General features: G+C 36.3%; 1 protein-coding gene across 6 annotated transcripts in view; it reads left to right on the forward strand.

Moving 5' to 3' along the window:
- TAOK1 (TAO kinase 1) overlaps positions 1 to 15,072 on the forward strand; it is a 139,001-nt gene that overhangs the window by 56,152 nt on the left and 67,777 nt on the right. The gene's annotated exons all lie outside the window — the stretch shown is intronic.

Below are 15,072 nucleotides of genomic sequence, written 5' to 3' on the forward strand. Positions count from 1 at the left end.
GTCTTGGAAGACTGTATGTTTCTAAGAATGTATCCATCTCTACTAGGCTGTCCAATTTGTTGACATGTAATTGTAATATTTCCTTGCAATTGTATCTTTGTAGCATTGGTTGTGACTTTGTGTTCATTTGTAATTTTATTTAGGCCTTCTATTTTTTTTTCTTAAGTGCTTTGCAAATATTTTCTCCCATTACATAGATTGCATTTTCATTTTGTTGTTTCTTTTGCTGTACAGAAGCTTTTCAATTTGATATAGTCCCACTTACTTATTTCTGCTTTTATAGCTTGTGCTTTGGGTGTCATCCAGAAAATTGCCACCAAGGACAGTGCCAAGGAATTTTATTCTGTATCTCACCTTTGTTTTCATTGGAGTATTTTGCATATTTATATTTGATGTAATTACTAATGTAGTTGGGCATAAGTTTATTGTTTCCTATTTGATTCTGTTTGTTCTATCTATTCTTCCTTTATTCCTCATTCCTGTTATCTTTTGAGTGAGTCAAGTGTTTTTGTTATTTTTATTTTAAAATATGTTTTACTATTATTCAGGTATGGGGAAGCCACCAGGTCAGGTAACAACTGCCACTGAAAAGAAAGTTTGTGTATTACACTCACAGATCCTAAGAGAAGGAGGCGCACCATGCCATAGGGGGCTGTATGGGGAAGTACTGGTTCAGTTGAAGAGGCAGAAGAATCAAGGGAAGTATATGAGCAAGAACCTTTATTGTGGTTTCTGTGGGAAGGTTCAGGAGTGGCAGGGTTAAGCAAGTTTAAGTAATTTCAGCATACTCTGGAGTATCAGGTCTATCCCTAGTTGTCTAGTACTTGGCCCTGTGGTGATTAGAGCAGGGGAGAGAGGACCCAAAGTTTGAGGTAATTGGAGGTGTGGGCTCTGGATTGGTGATTTGTGTCTGTAAAATATGCTTGTTTTCTATCTCTAAGAATTAAATAAATCTGGGAATAGCAGGGCTTTTTTGTTAGCAAGGCCCCAGATTACAACACACAGAATACATAATATATATTTTAATTCTATCTTTTGATAATGTATTTTTTATTCTTAAATATATATATTCTTGATTTATTATAGTTAAATTAGCACTTTTACCACTTCTCAAACAATGTAAAACATTGTATTTCACCTGTTTTTCTCGTGTTCTTTGTGCAATTTTTATTATGTCTTTCATTTCTAAAATATCTATTTGATTCCTATTTATTTAAAAGTCTCTGATAACTACAGTATCTGAATCCTCATTGAGTCTTTCATTATTTCTAATTTTTTTCCTTTTCAGTATTTGGTCCATTTTTCATTGGTTAGTCATCATTGTGCCAGAAAGTTTGTAGCTGTGTTTGAATTATGTTTTTTTCAAAGACAATTACTTATTATTATTAGTAGTAGTAGTAATAGTAGTAGGCAAGCTGAGAGAATACTGATGAGTCACCTTGAGGCTTGGTTTTAAGCTTTGTTAGGGCTAATTGACATCAGTTTTGCCATTATTACTGGGCCTTGGCCCTTATTCTTAAAGCATGTATTGTCTGATTCCAACTAAATCTCCAGGTGTTTATCAAGGCTAAGTCATTTTGGTGGGTTTGAATTCCTGCTTCCATCTCTCCAGCACTTCTTGTCTTCTGAAAGCTCTGTTATTTCTTCAGTTTTCCAGCTACTTGTTTTCTGCTGAATTTTCTGGGAGTCTTATGCAGGTAACATACTTAGAGGAGTTGACTGTTTGAGGACAATTTGCAGATTTTTGAGCTGTTTTTCAGCTCTCTTCTAAGATTGTGCCTTTTAAATCTTAGACACTTTGGAAGCTCCTGTCTCTGACCTCAGCCTGTCTTCCTTCTTGGACTCTATTTTCCTGTATAACAAATTCAGGAATGAAGCTGGAATAAATTTACAGCTCGCTTTGTATACTGTTCTTTTCTAAAGGATTTTAACCTGCACGTGTTGCTCTCCGATAGTTTCGTGCAATTGGTTTACATATATGCTTGCATTATGTTTGATTTGGGCTCCAGGGATAATCTAACATAAGCATCATGGCAAGAATTAGTATTGAAATTTCCCTTAGCTAATATTATTTGTACTGGTTATAAAGCTTTTATAATAATTTAGGAAGAAATGCTGAGAGCTTAAACTAGATATTGACAGTGAAGGTGCATTTTAAAGTTTAAATTGATAGAATCAAGAGAACTTGTTTTCTGACAAGGTAAGAAGGTGCACACTGTATTTCCTCCCTCATGGAATAGAATCATTGTTAGGTAGAGGATGATTCTCTAGTACTTGGACCTCTGTAGGTATCAGTTTCTGGGGTTGTCCTACACCAGCTGGATTATTTCTGAGAGCTGTGGTTGAGCGAGAAAGTTTCATAATTCCAGAAGTAAGGATCTAATAGGGGCAACAAAAGCAAATTAGTATAAGCTAGTTATCAGGAGCTGGCTCTGGAAAGACCTGATGATTAAAGATAATGTTCATGGTCCTAGATTGGGGGGGGAAATTCCTTTAAAGGATATTGCTGAGATGGTGAAATTTGGATATGGACTATATATGCACTGGATAAGAGTGCTATTTTAATGCCAAACTTCCTAAATTTGATAATTGTGCTATGGTTATTCAAGAGAATGTTCTTTCTCATGAGATATATGAAGAAGTACTTTGGAACCAATAGTGAAAATATCTACCCTCATATCGTCTTCAATAATAAAATAATTATAATGTAATGATAACATTATGTATGTGTAGGTAGAGAATTTAAAAGCAAATGTGGCAAAATGTTAACCAAGGATTTCTCTGTTGTAGGGGCTGGAAACTTCAGATCCCATGGGCCAAATCCAGCCTGTGAACTTTTTGCTCAGCTTTCAAACTAAGAAAGATTTTTACTTTGGAGAAAGAATAAGAATATGCAACAGAAAAATACCATATATTTGGCTTACAAAGTCCAAAATATTTAACATCTCACTCTTTAATGAAAAAGTTAGTGATGCCTGACTAGTGGAAGGAGTAAAAGGTTCATGGTGCTATACCAGCTTTACTGTATGCTTGACAGATTTGTAAAATAAAATGAGGGAGGGAAACAAACAAACAAACAAAAAAGCTGACTTAGGAAGTCAGGACACCTAAACTCAGATAAGAATAACACCAGGAACTGCAGCATGAAAGCGTAGAGAAGTCAGGGGCAGCTGCCCTGAACAGGTGCTTTCTGTTAATTGTCTTCATGTCTGGGAAACATGCACCATGTAGATGAGTGTAGTTTGAGCGTAGCCCATAATTGAATATCTTTGCTGTAATTCCGTTTCTGAATCATCGACCTTCATATTTTGTGGTATCAGATAAACCTGTATGGGAGTATATTTATGTATTACATATGTGAGTGTATGCACATGAATGCGTGCTTCTCTTTTTATGTTTCCTCTCTCCTTGACAGGGTAAATGTGCAATGTCTATCTGTAGAATATATGGAGGAAGGATCCTTTTGTCAACTTTTTTTTTAGAGGATTAAAAATAGTTCTTATATCTCAGAATTTTCATTAATTGGCAGTAGTGATCACATTAAATTTAGGAATACTCTAATTGAGCCAGCTCTGCTAGCTGTCTCATCAATCAAAATAATCAAAGGCTTGGTATCATAATAAGTATTTGAAACCAAAGAGCCAGATGTCTAAAATGACTCCTGTCTCAAGATTGCCAGGAAGATAACCATTCTCTTTTATTTTCTAGTACCTTAAATAAAACCAACATGATGTCAATAAATGGGCCACAGAACACTGGCCTGGAAATCAAGTAGCTTGTCAGCAAATGTGACAGACCATGTATGGTTCCAGCACGAAGTAATTTGCGTATTTACTTTACAAAAGAATTTTTTTCTTCATTTTTAAACTTCCTAGAATAAGATTTTATTAACCTGTATTCTTTTAGGGACTGGTAAGTTTTATTTATTTATTTTAAATTTTATTTATTGATTTGAGAGAGAGAGAGAGACATTGATTTGTTGTTCCACTTCCCTGTGCATTCGTTGGTTGATTTGTGTATGTGCCCTGACTGGGGATGGACCCCACAACCTTGGCATGTCAGGGACAACGCCCTAACCAATTGAGCTACTCGATCAGGGAGAGCTTGGCAAGTTTTATATTTTTGATGGTTATAGCAAATTTTTTAGTGTTACAAGAAAAAGGTAATAAATACACAAAAGAAATATAGAAAGACTATTTACATATAATTAAATGATATGGTGATTTCGGATCATTCTGATTAGTTGATTAAAATAGTTCCCAAGTGGATCTTCATAGTGTCCTGGTTTGAAACAAAGTGATTGATTGTATATATTTTGACTCCCTTTTTTTCTCTTGACAGCATCAAGTTTGTCTTTAGGCCTACAGCCAATTTTGTCTTTACTCTTTTTATTCTCAGCCAGTGAGTATAGATGACATGTGGTATTGTGCTCTTCTTTAATTACTTACAGCTCATTTAATTCTGTTCTACATTGTATTTTTTATGTAGTTAAACACTTTTTAAAAACTTTTTTTCTCCTCACTGTTATCTTACTTATTGTTCTAGAACAATACCCTATTCTCTTCAGTTCATTTGTAAATCACTTCAAGGAAAATGTGGGAATCATAGTTCTCTATATTCTTTATGCTAGTCTTGTTTTATGTGTTTCATTTCCATAATTATAAGCTCACCATTCAGTATCATAATTTCACTTTAAGCTGTATGTATTTTAAAGAATATAAGAGCAAGTATAGTTTTAAAATTTACATGCATGTTTACCCAGTTAACACATCATAATTGTTTACTTTGAAAAATCCCAAATATTCTTCAAAAGGACTCCCAGAACTAACAGATGAGTTTATAGCAAGGTTGCAGGATAAAAGATCAATACACAAAAATCCATCGTATTTCTATGTCAGCAGTGTTTAGAATTTCTTATATTCTAAAAGTACTATGTATAGTACCCCCCAAATGAAATACTTCAATATAAATCCAACAAAAAGGTGCAAGATCTGTATGCTGAAAACCATAAAATAATGATTAAAAAAAATCAAAGAAAATCCAAATAAATGAAGAGATATATGCTATGTTGATGGATTGGGAAACTAGATACTGTTGTGCTGTCAGTTATCTTCAAATTGATGTATAGATTAAATGCAATCCCAATAAAAAAACCTGCAGGCTTTTTAAAATAGTTATTAACAGGCCTGTTCTAACACTCATGGAAACGCAAAAGAACTAAACAATTTTGAGAAAGAGAACAGTTAAGAAACTCACCATCTGACTAGAAAAACTTACTATAAACCTATAGCAATTAAGATAATATGACATTGAAAGGATAAATACATAAATAAACAAAATAGAGCAGACATACACCCACACAGATACAGTAACTGATTTTTGACAAAAGTGCAAAGACAGTTCAATGAAGAAATGATAGTATTTTCAATAGATAGTGTCAGAGCAACTAGACTTCCATATGCATAAAAATAAACTTTGACTCACACATTATACAAAAACTAATACACAGCATATCATAATTCTAAATGTAAAGCATAATATAAATCTTCTAGGATAAAATATTGGAGAAAATTTTTTCTACCCTGGATAATGCAAAGAGGTCATAGGATAGAACACCAAAAGCATTATCCATAAAAGACAGTTTAGAAATTGAACTTCATCAAATTTTAAAACTTTTCCTCTCTGAAAGATACTGTTAAGAGAAGGAAAAGGAAAGCCACAGGCTGGCAGAAAATATTTGTAAGTCACATATCCAGAGCACAGAAAGAACCCTCCAAACTCAACATTAAGAAAGTAACCCAATACAAATGGAGCAAAAGGTTTAAACAGACACATCACAAAAAATACAGTTGGTCAATAAAAATAAGAAAAGATGGTCAACATCATTTGTCCTTAGGGAGATAGAAATTAAGACCGCAATGAGATACCACTACAGGCCTATTAGAATGGCTTAAAAATAAAGATGAGAAGAAAGGAATACAGACAGTATCTAGTGCTAGTGAATATGTGGAGCACTTGCAAACATTAATTGCTGGTAGGAATAAAAAATGGTCTGGCACCTGTGGAAAACAGTTTGGCAGTTTTTAAGTGAAGTTAACTGTACCATTATCATATGACCCAGCAGTTCCACTCCTAGAATTAATCCAAGGGGAATTAAAACTTGAGTTTACACAAAAACCTATACCTGAATATTTATGGTAGTTTTATTCATGGTTGTCAAAAATGTGGTCTACCTCAATGTATACACTACAAAAAATGAATTTTACCAAAGTTCATTAAATGTTCATTCAAAAATAAAAGCTATGCTGTAGGGAAAACCCAAATGTAATACAGACTGAAACAAATGAACCTAACTATATTATAATATAAGCATACAGAGGGGGTAGGAAGGAAAAGAACTGATCTTATTTTGGAAACAGTACTTTGGCTGGATAATGCTGAAGACAGAAGAAACTAGCACTTGTTTCTTCCTGGGACATGGTTTGGCATTCTGAAACTACAGTATATGTATAGTAGATTTGAATAAACAAGTAAATACATTGTAGAGAACTAGTTTTCTTACTGTCTAAGAAAGAAGTAATTTCCTTATTTGTAAATAAGGAAAGGGGAAAGGCTAGAAGTAACCCTGTGGTGTTGGATTGGAATTGGAAGTATCAGTAGGAACATTTCTCTGTTCCTCTATTTCTCACATACACAGAGATATACATACATATAACAAGAACAGAAATCCCTTTTATTAAATGTAGAGGAACTAAGGGAAATAATTGTTGCAGCTGAAGTCCACTGGTAGAAATATGGAATCAGGGAATGTAACAAAGAACTGTGGGATTGGATGGGAATTAGATATTAATATGAACTAATTATTTATTTCTGCTGCAAGATTCTGGTTGCAGCAACACTCGACTTAGCACTCAGATCTTGAATTCCTCTCTAGAAGGAACAAGAGCTCCTTTGAGGAATGGCTCATTCTCTTGTGGGATCAGAGAACATAAAGATAAGCCTTAGAACATCTTGTGACAGAAAGTTAAAAAGTACTTAAAAAAAAAAGATGGTTTCTGTCAAATGGACACTGGAGCCATCTTGAAGAGGCTCCCACTGGCCAAATCTGGAACAATCTGAGCATCAAACTAAAGAGTAATGGATTAGAACCCATCAAATAAAATAGGAATCCATAATTTGCATGATAGATGAGGGATAGATAGCTGAAAAGGGAGCTCTTTCCCTTATAATAGAATGCTGACTGTTAATGAGAAGAGAATGTAGATTTGGAAAATATCAGCATTTTGTAATTATCATAGCAAAGATTGTTTTGGGCTCAAACCTTCAGTGGTTGCCAAACCTAGAAGAAAAGTTAGATGAGAAGGATGTCTACATTTAAAAGTACCTCTCCACAGATGGCTTCTTAGGTACAAGGTAGGAAACAGTAACTATGTACATTGGCGGGGGGGGGGGGGGGGGAGACAGATAACACCTTCATTGGGTGGTGAAAATTAGTAACACCAGTGACAATAGACAGACTTTTTATACCTCCAGATATGATACCCTTAAAAGGAGGCAGTACCACACTTGTAGTATTTTGGCTGGGGATGTATTACCAGAGTCTACTGTATTTTGCTGTGTATAATGCACGACCACGTTTTTGTGCGCATTATACATGGGATTATTATACCCATGGTATGTAATCATTATACCCATGTATAATGTGCATCCTTATTTTTCCCTCAAAAATTTGGGCAAAAAAGTGTGTTATACACGACAAAATACAGTAATCTTGAAGAAATGTCAGACAAGCACAAATTTAGTAGTATTTCTTTTAATTCCGTAGTATAGCCTTCAAAAATGCCGGTCTAGTGAAAGACAAAGGTTGAGGAATTGTCCTAGATTAGAGAAGACTAATAAGACGTGGTAAGTAAGCATAGTAGATGATCCTAAGAGAAGTGAAAACATGTCTGTTGATACTGAATATTTTTGTTTTTTTAGGTTTTTAGATATGATAGGCAAGAGTCATATCATTTTTATTTACCTAATTTTAATAATTATTACTAATAAATTTGGATTTTAATAAATTATAGTCACTTTATTAAAAAATACACTTAAAATTTTTTTTTTGGAGAAAGGGGAAGGGAGGGAGAAAGAGATGGAAAAAGACATCGATATGAGAGAGAAACATGGATCAGTTGCTGCCTCTTGCACATTCCCTGCCCCAGGGACAAAGCCCCCAACCTAGGCCTGTGCCCTAACCAGGAATCAAACTGGCGACATTTCGCTTTGTGGGACAATGCCCAGTGAGCCACACTGGTCAGGTCAATTATAGTCACTTTTAAATTTAACAATATTTTAAAATAAATTTAGGTTTTGCAATAATAGTAAAGAGTTTTCCCCTATAACTTTCACCCAGTTCTCCTAATGTTAACATATTACATAACCATGGTACCCTTATCAAAACTAAGAAATCAACATAGATACTGTACTATTAACTAAACTTTATTCAAATTTTCCCAGTTTTTATCACCATCTCCTTTCTATTCTAGAATCTAATCCAGGATACTGCAATGCTTTAAGTATACCCACTTTTATTTATTTATGTATTTTTAAAAGATTTTATTTATTTTTAGAGAGAGGGGAAGGGAAGGAGAAAGAGAAAAACATCAATGTGTGGTTGCTTCTCATGTGCCCCCTACTGGGGACCTGGCCTGCAACCCAGGCATGTGCCCTGACTGGGAATCACACCAGTGACCTTTTGGTTCACAGGCCTACACTCAAGCCACTGAGCCACACCAGCAAGGGCTATTTATTTTTTTTAAAGTATATTTTATTGATTATGCTGTTATAGTTGTCCTGATTGTTTTTCCCTTTGCCCCCCCTCCACCCGTTAATCCCCTTCCCTACTGCATTCGCCCCCCTCCCTTGGTTCATGTTCACAGTTCATGCGTGTAAGTTCTTTGGCTTCTCCCTTTCCTATACTATTCTTAACATCCCCGTCTACTTTGTTCCTACCAATTATGTTTCTTGATCCCTGCACCATTTTTCCCTTTCTCCCCCATACCTCTTCCAGCTGATAACCCTCCAGGTGATCCCCATACCTATCATTCTGTTCCTGTTCTGGCTGTTTGGTTAGTTTGTTTTTGTGTTAGTATTTTAATTCAGTTAATAGTTGTGAGTTTGGTGTCATTTTAATGTTCACAGTTTTGATGTTTTTCTTAAATAAGCACCTTTACCATTTCATGTAATAATGGCTTGGGAATGATGAATTCCTTTAGCTTTACTTTGTCTGGGAAGTACATTATCTGTCCTTCAATTCAAAATGATAGCTTTGCTGGATAGAGAAATCTTGGTTGTAGGTCCTTGCTTTTCATCACTATGAATACTTTTTTCCAGCCCCTTCTTGCCTGCAAAGTGTCTTTTGAGAAATCAGCTGTCAGTCTTATGGGAACTCTCCTATTTTTTCTCCCTGCTTTTTAACTCTCTGCTTTTTCCTTGCTGCTTCTACCTTTAACCCTTGGCATTTTAGTTATGATGTGTCTTGGTGTGGCCCTCTTTGGGTCCAGCTTGATTGGGACTCTGTGTTTTCTGGACTTACATGTCTATTACCTTCACCAAATTAGGGAAGTTTTCTTTCATTATTTTTTCAAATAGATTTTCAATTTCTTGCTCTTTCTCTTCTCCTTCTGGCATCTGTATGATGTGAATGCTAGACTTCTTGAAGTTGTCCTAGAGGCTGCTTATACTGTCCTCATTTTTTTGGATTCTTCTTTCTTCTTGTTATTCTGATTGGATGTTTTTTTGCTTCCTTATGTTCCAAATCACTGATTTGATTCTCTGTTTCATCTGCTTTACTGTGGTTTCCCTGTAAATTGTTCTTTATTTCAATTAGTGTATCCTTTGTTTCTGACTGGATGTTTTTTATGCTGCTAAGGTCCTCACTAAGTTCCTTGAGCATACTTATAACCAATGTTTTGAACTCTGCATCTGATTGATTGCCTATCTCTGTTACGTTTAGCTGTTTCTCTGGAGTTTTGATCTGTCCTTTCATTTGGGCCATGTTTCTTTGTCTCCCTGTGTTTGTTTCTGTGTATTAGGTAGAGCTGCTCCAACTCTGTGTCTTGGTAGTGTTGCCTGATGTAGTAAGTGTCCTGTAGGGTCCAGTGGCACAGCCTCCCCTATCACCCAAGCTGGGTACTTGAGGCGCGCCCTTTGTGTGGGCTGAGTACCCCTTCCTCTTGTAGTTGAGCCTTGGTTGCTGTTGACAGATCAATGGGAGGGATTTACCCAGGCCAGTCTGCTGCAAGGATTGGCTATGACTACTTAAACCATCAATATTCGCCCTCTGTGCAATAACAGCTGTGCAGGGGCAGGGTGGCATTACTCCAGTATGGTCTGTAGCTATCCACTGGGTGCAGTGGCCCTAGGGTTTCCTGGGTGCAGGCCAAGGTCAGCCCCCACCTGTGTTTTGCCTAGGGCCACCGTCCCTGAGCTATAAAGCAACCTGAGAAGTGTGCTATTTGTGCTGGGCTTAGAGACTCCCATGGGAAGCCAAACTATGAAACTAATCTGACTGCTGCTAGTGCTGGGCCTGGGGCTCACTAAAACCAGCTATTGCTTGTTTGAAAGGATTTAGGAAGTTGTACAGCAGGAGCCAAGACCAGCCAAGAGCAGCCATTCATATGGAAAAGCAGCCTGGGTGGGTCTGTAAGTTGGGTGGGACAGAGTCTCTGGGGGATCTCCAAGGCAGATCAAACAGTGTTAGCCACGTTAATGGAGTCTCAGAGATGGGACCAGCCTGCTGGCTCTGTGGCTCTGTGGCTCTGTGGCTCTGTGGGGGAATGGCTCAAAAAAGGGATAATGGCTGCTGTTCATCCTGATGCCAGACACTTCAGTCTCTCCCAGTATGCTGTTGGTGCCCTTCAAGCTGCCATCCCAGTGCTGGAAGTCAGAGGCAGTGAGTCTGAGTAGGTGAGTCCACATGTGGCTTCTTTAAGAGGACCTTCGTGGGGCTCCAGAAGTTTCTTCCACTGACTCAATCTCTGCTGGGTTTTGCAGGCAGAAGTTTGGTGACTATTCTTCCTGGCACTGGAACCCAGGGCTGGGGGGACTTATGTGTGGCTGGGCCTCCTGACTCCAAAGATACCCTCCCAAATTTTTATCTGCCACACGTGGGTGAGAGACGTGCCCGTTCCACCTCTGCACCCATCCTACCTGTCTGGACGGGTGTGGTTTCTTTAATTCCATAGTTGTCAGACTTCCATTCAACTTGGTTTCTGACAGTTCTGAGTGATGGTTCTATATTTTAGCTGAAAATTTTGATGTGGTTGTGCGTAGAAGTGAGCCATGTCTGCCTACACCTCCATCTTGACCCTAAGCCCCATCTACCCACTTTTAAATCAAACTTTATCTTTGGCCAATTAAAAGTATAGCTGCCTAATTCAAAGGAATGAAATTGGAATCTTACCTCATACCATATATAAAAATGAACTCAAAATGACTCAAAGACCTAAATATAACAGTTAAAACTATAAAACTCTTAGAAGAAAATTTAGGGGTAAATCTGAATGACCTTGGTTTTAGCAAGGAATTCTTAGATGTGATATATAAATGTGTGTGACAACAGCAACAAACATAGATAAATTTGACTACATCAAAAATAAAAACTAATATGCTTCAAAACTGAAAAGACAGCCCACAAATTAAGAGAAAATACTTAAATATCATATATCTAATAAGGAACTTATAAAGCACTCTTACAATTCAATAATAAAAAAGACAGCCCAGTTTAAAAATGGGCAAAGGGTTTTTTAATTGACATTTCTCCAAAGAAGATGTACAAGTGGCCAAGAAGCACATGAAAAGATACTCAGCATCATTAGTTGTGAATCTTGTAAACACTGTGCTAAGTGAAAGAAACCAATCACAAAAAGCCATTTATTATGTGAAATGTCCAGAATGGGCAAATCTGTAGAGAGACACAGAGTAGTTAGTTGTTGCGTAGGGCTGTAGGGGTGGGGAGAAGAGATAAAAGGGTGACAGCTAGAGAGTATAGTTGTTTGTTATTTTTTAATAAAGTAAAAAATTACCGTGGTAAAATACACATAAATTTTACCATTTTAATAATTTTTAAATGAAGAATTGGGAGTTTCTTTTTTAGGCTAAGTTCTAAAATTGAATGTAGTGATAGTTACATATATCTATTAATATACTAAAAGCTACTGAATTGTACACATTAAACTGGGTTTATAATATGTAAATTATATTTCAATAAAGCTATTACGAAAGAAAAGAATATAGCTGTTTCAACCTATCGATTAAAGTCAGGAGGCCCCTTTTCCTCCCTTGCTGCTTCAAGATCAGCCACCGTCAGGAACAACACACATAGTAACTATATGTGGACCAGGAAGTTCATGACCAACAGACTACTTCAGTGGAAACAAATGGCACTGACATCTTTCACCCTGGGAAAGGCAACATCTAAAACAGATATTCAGGAAAAAGTAGACAAAATGTATAAGACCACACCAGATGTCATTTTTGTGTTTAGATTCAGAATCCATTTTGGTGGTGGTAAGACAACCAGTTTTGGCATGTTTTGTGATCCCTTGGACTACACAAACAAAAAGACATGGTCTATATGAGACGAAGAAGAAGATCTCAGGAAAACAGATAGGAATACAAGAACAGAATGAAGAAAGGGGAACTGCAAAGGCCAATGTTGGTGCTGGGAAAAAAATGTGAGCTAAAGATTGGACAACAATGGGAGTAAAGATTATTAGTGACTTTATCTGTGGTGATTGTGCAGATTTTTCATGAGAGGATTAAGAACTGTTTTTTAAAAATCAAGGGGCTCACAGATAGATAACCAGAGAACATTTTGGAAAAATAAATTCATATTCAAGCAGGACTTACATAGATAGATCCACTTAATCCTTTATAATTAGTAGTACAAGTTTCCGTTAACCAATCCACTAGTAATTAAAATTGGAATGTTGTTAGTTCCCAGGATTCACTTAACAGAGTATCTTCTTTTTTTTTTTTTTTTAAAGGAACTCTACTTAGGTATAATTTATATATGTGCTGTCTTCAAAACACGTTTTTTAAGGTATAAATTACTGTAATTACCCCAATTTTAAGTGTACGTTTTATTTTTTTTTTAGTAAACATAAGTTTTGTAGCCATCACCATAATCTAATTTTGGAACATTTATCTTTGAGAATTTATTGAAGTCTGGACTGAAGATGAGTTTTTCCACAGATAATTTAAGATGGTTCTCACCCTTTTCCTGAACTTATTTTAGATATTTTGCAGCTATTCTCTTATGCCTTCTTAATGTATATAATTTTTTTAAACACATAATGAGAGTTTTGCTCTTCTTTTCCAAAGAGTTAACTATTGTGTTAATAATACATTTTTATAACTTTTTAAAGAATTTTCACAACAGTTCCACAACAGTTGTAAATAATAATTTTGATATTTTAGCAGTCTTGCCTTAATCATGATTGGCAGGTGTTTATATTAGGCATGATTTACCATATTAAGGAATTACGCTTTTTTTATTTTATTTCATTGATTGATTGATTTGTGAGAGAGAGAAAAAAACATTGCTTTGCTTTTCCATTTATTTATGCATTCATTAGTTGTTTCTTGTATGTGCTCTGTCCAGGGGTGGAACCTGCAACCCTGATGTATTGGGATGACCCTAACCAACTGAGGTAGTTGGCCAGGGCAGAATTACATTTCTAATTTAAGCTTCCTAAGAGTTTGGCCTTCCCTGCAAATAACATTTAGAGTTGGGATCTTCCTGCATTTTGGAGTGTGTGTGTGTGTGTGTGTGTGTGTGTGTGTGTATGTATGTATATATGTATGAAATATGCAAGGTCTGTTCAGAAAAAGTGTAGCCATTGTTAATACGAGAATGATTTGCCACAACATCAGTGTAACCTGGCAGCCAAGGAGAGTGGACTGGAATGTGCATGTGTGGTCTGTGATTTCACTTATTTCACAGTGGAGGCAGTAGATGCCTTTCATTGAGCATGTGTACTGTGTGGCCATCACATTCAAAATGAACAAGTGGAACAATGAATCTGCATCAAATTTTGCATTAAGTTTGAAACATCCTTCTCAGAAACTATTTGGATGATTCAGAAGGCTTTTAGGGATGATGCAATAAGTGCGGTGCAAATGAAAGTGGCATATATGCTTCAAAGACGATCAAAAATCTGTTGAAAGTGATCCATGTTCTGGAAGGCCTGAAACAACCAGCAGAACACCTGAGAATGTTGAACATGTATGGGCTGCAATCAACAAAGATTGACGACTGACAGTGTAAGAACTAGAAACTGATCTGGGCATTACAAAAACTACTGTGCCTGAGATTTTGACTCAGGATCTTGGCATGAAATGCATCATGGCAAAATTCATTCCGCAGCTTCTACCTGAGCAGAAAGAACATCGTGCTGCAGTTGGGAAAACTGTGTGAGGTCCCTGGGTGCCTACTTTGAAGTGGACTGAGACATCCTTGTTCCGTGTACAATGCTTCTTGTACCGTACATCTTCTTCAATGAATGTCTTTATTTTTCATATTACATGGCTGGGTGCTTTCTGGATAGGCCATACACACACACACACACACACATACATACATACATACATACATACATACATACTGTCCAGAAAAATGCTGGCGATACACACACACAAGTGCATGCATGCACACACTCACACACACACATTATCTCCCCAGCATTTTTGTGTACATGTATATCACTATATACACTCCTTTGACTTTTTAAGAAATGTGTTAAATTATTAAATGTTTTCTTAGTATCAAAATCTTTTGCATTTCTGTAATTATAGTTTTACTGTTTTATCAAATGAACCTTTCCTTTAATGCCCTGAAATAGTGGTTTTAAAATTTTATTTAGAATTTCTTATGCATATTTAAAAATGAAATTGGTACCTAATTTTCTATTTTGTGCTGTTTAGTGAAGTTTTAGTTACTGGGTCATACTGGCTTTACAAAATTAATGGCATAACACTGGCCGGGTGGTTTTGTTGGTGGAGCTTCACACCAGAACAGTAGAG

The sequence above is a fragment of the Pteronotus mesoamericanus genome, unplaced genomic scaffold (genome assembly GCF_021234165.1).
Source record: "Pteronotus mesoamericanus isolate MK-2021 breed Mesoamerican mustached bat unplaced genomic scaffold, CSHL_Meso_final contig_246, whole genome shotgun sequence".
Lineage (NCBI taxonomy): Eukaryota > Metazoa > Chordata > Mammalia > Chiroptera > Mormoopidae > Pteronotus > Pteronotus mesoamericanus.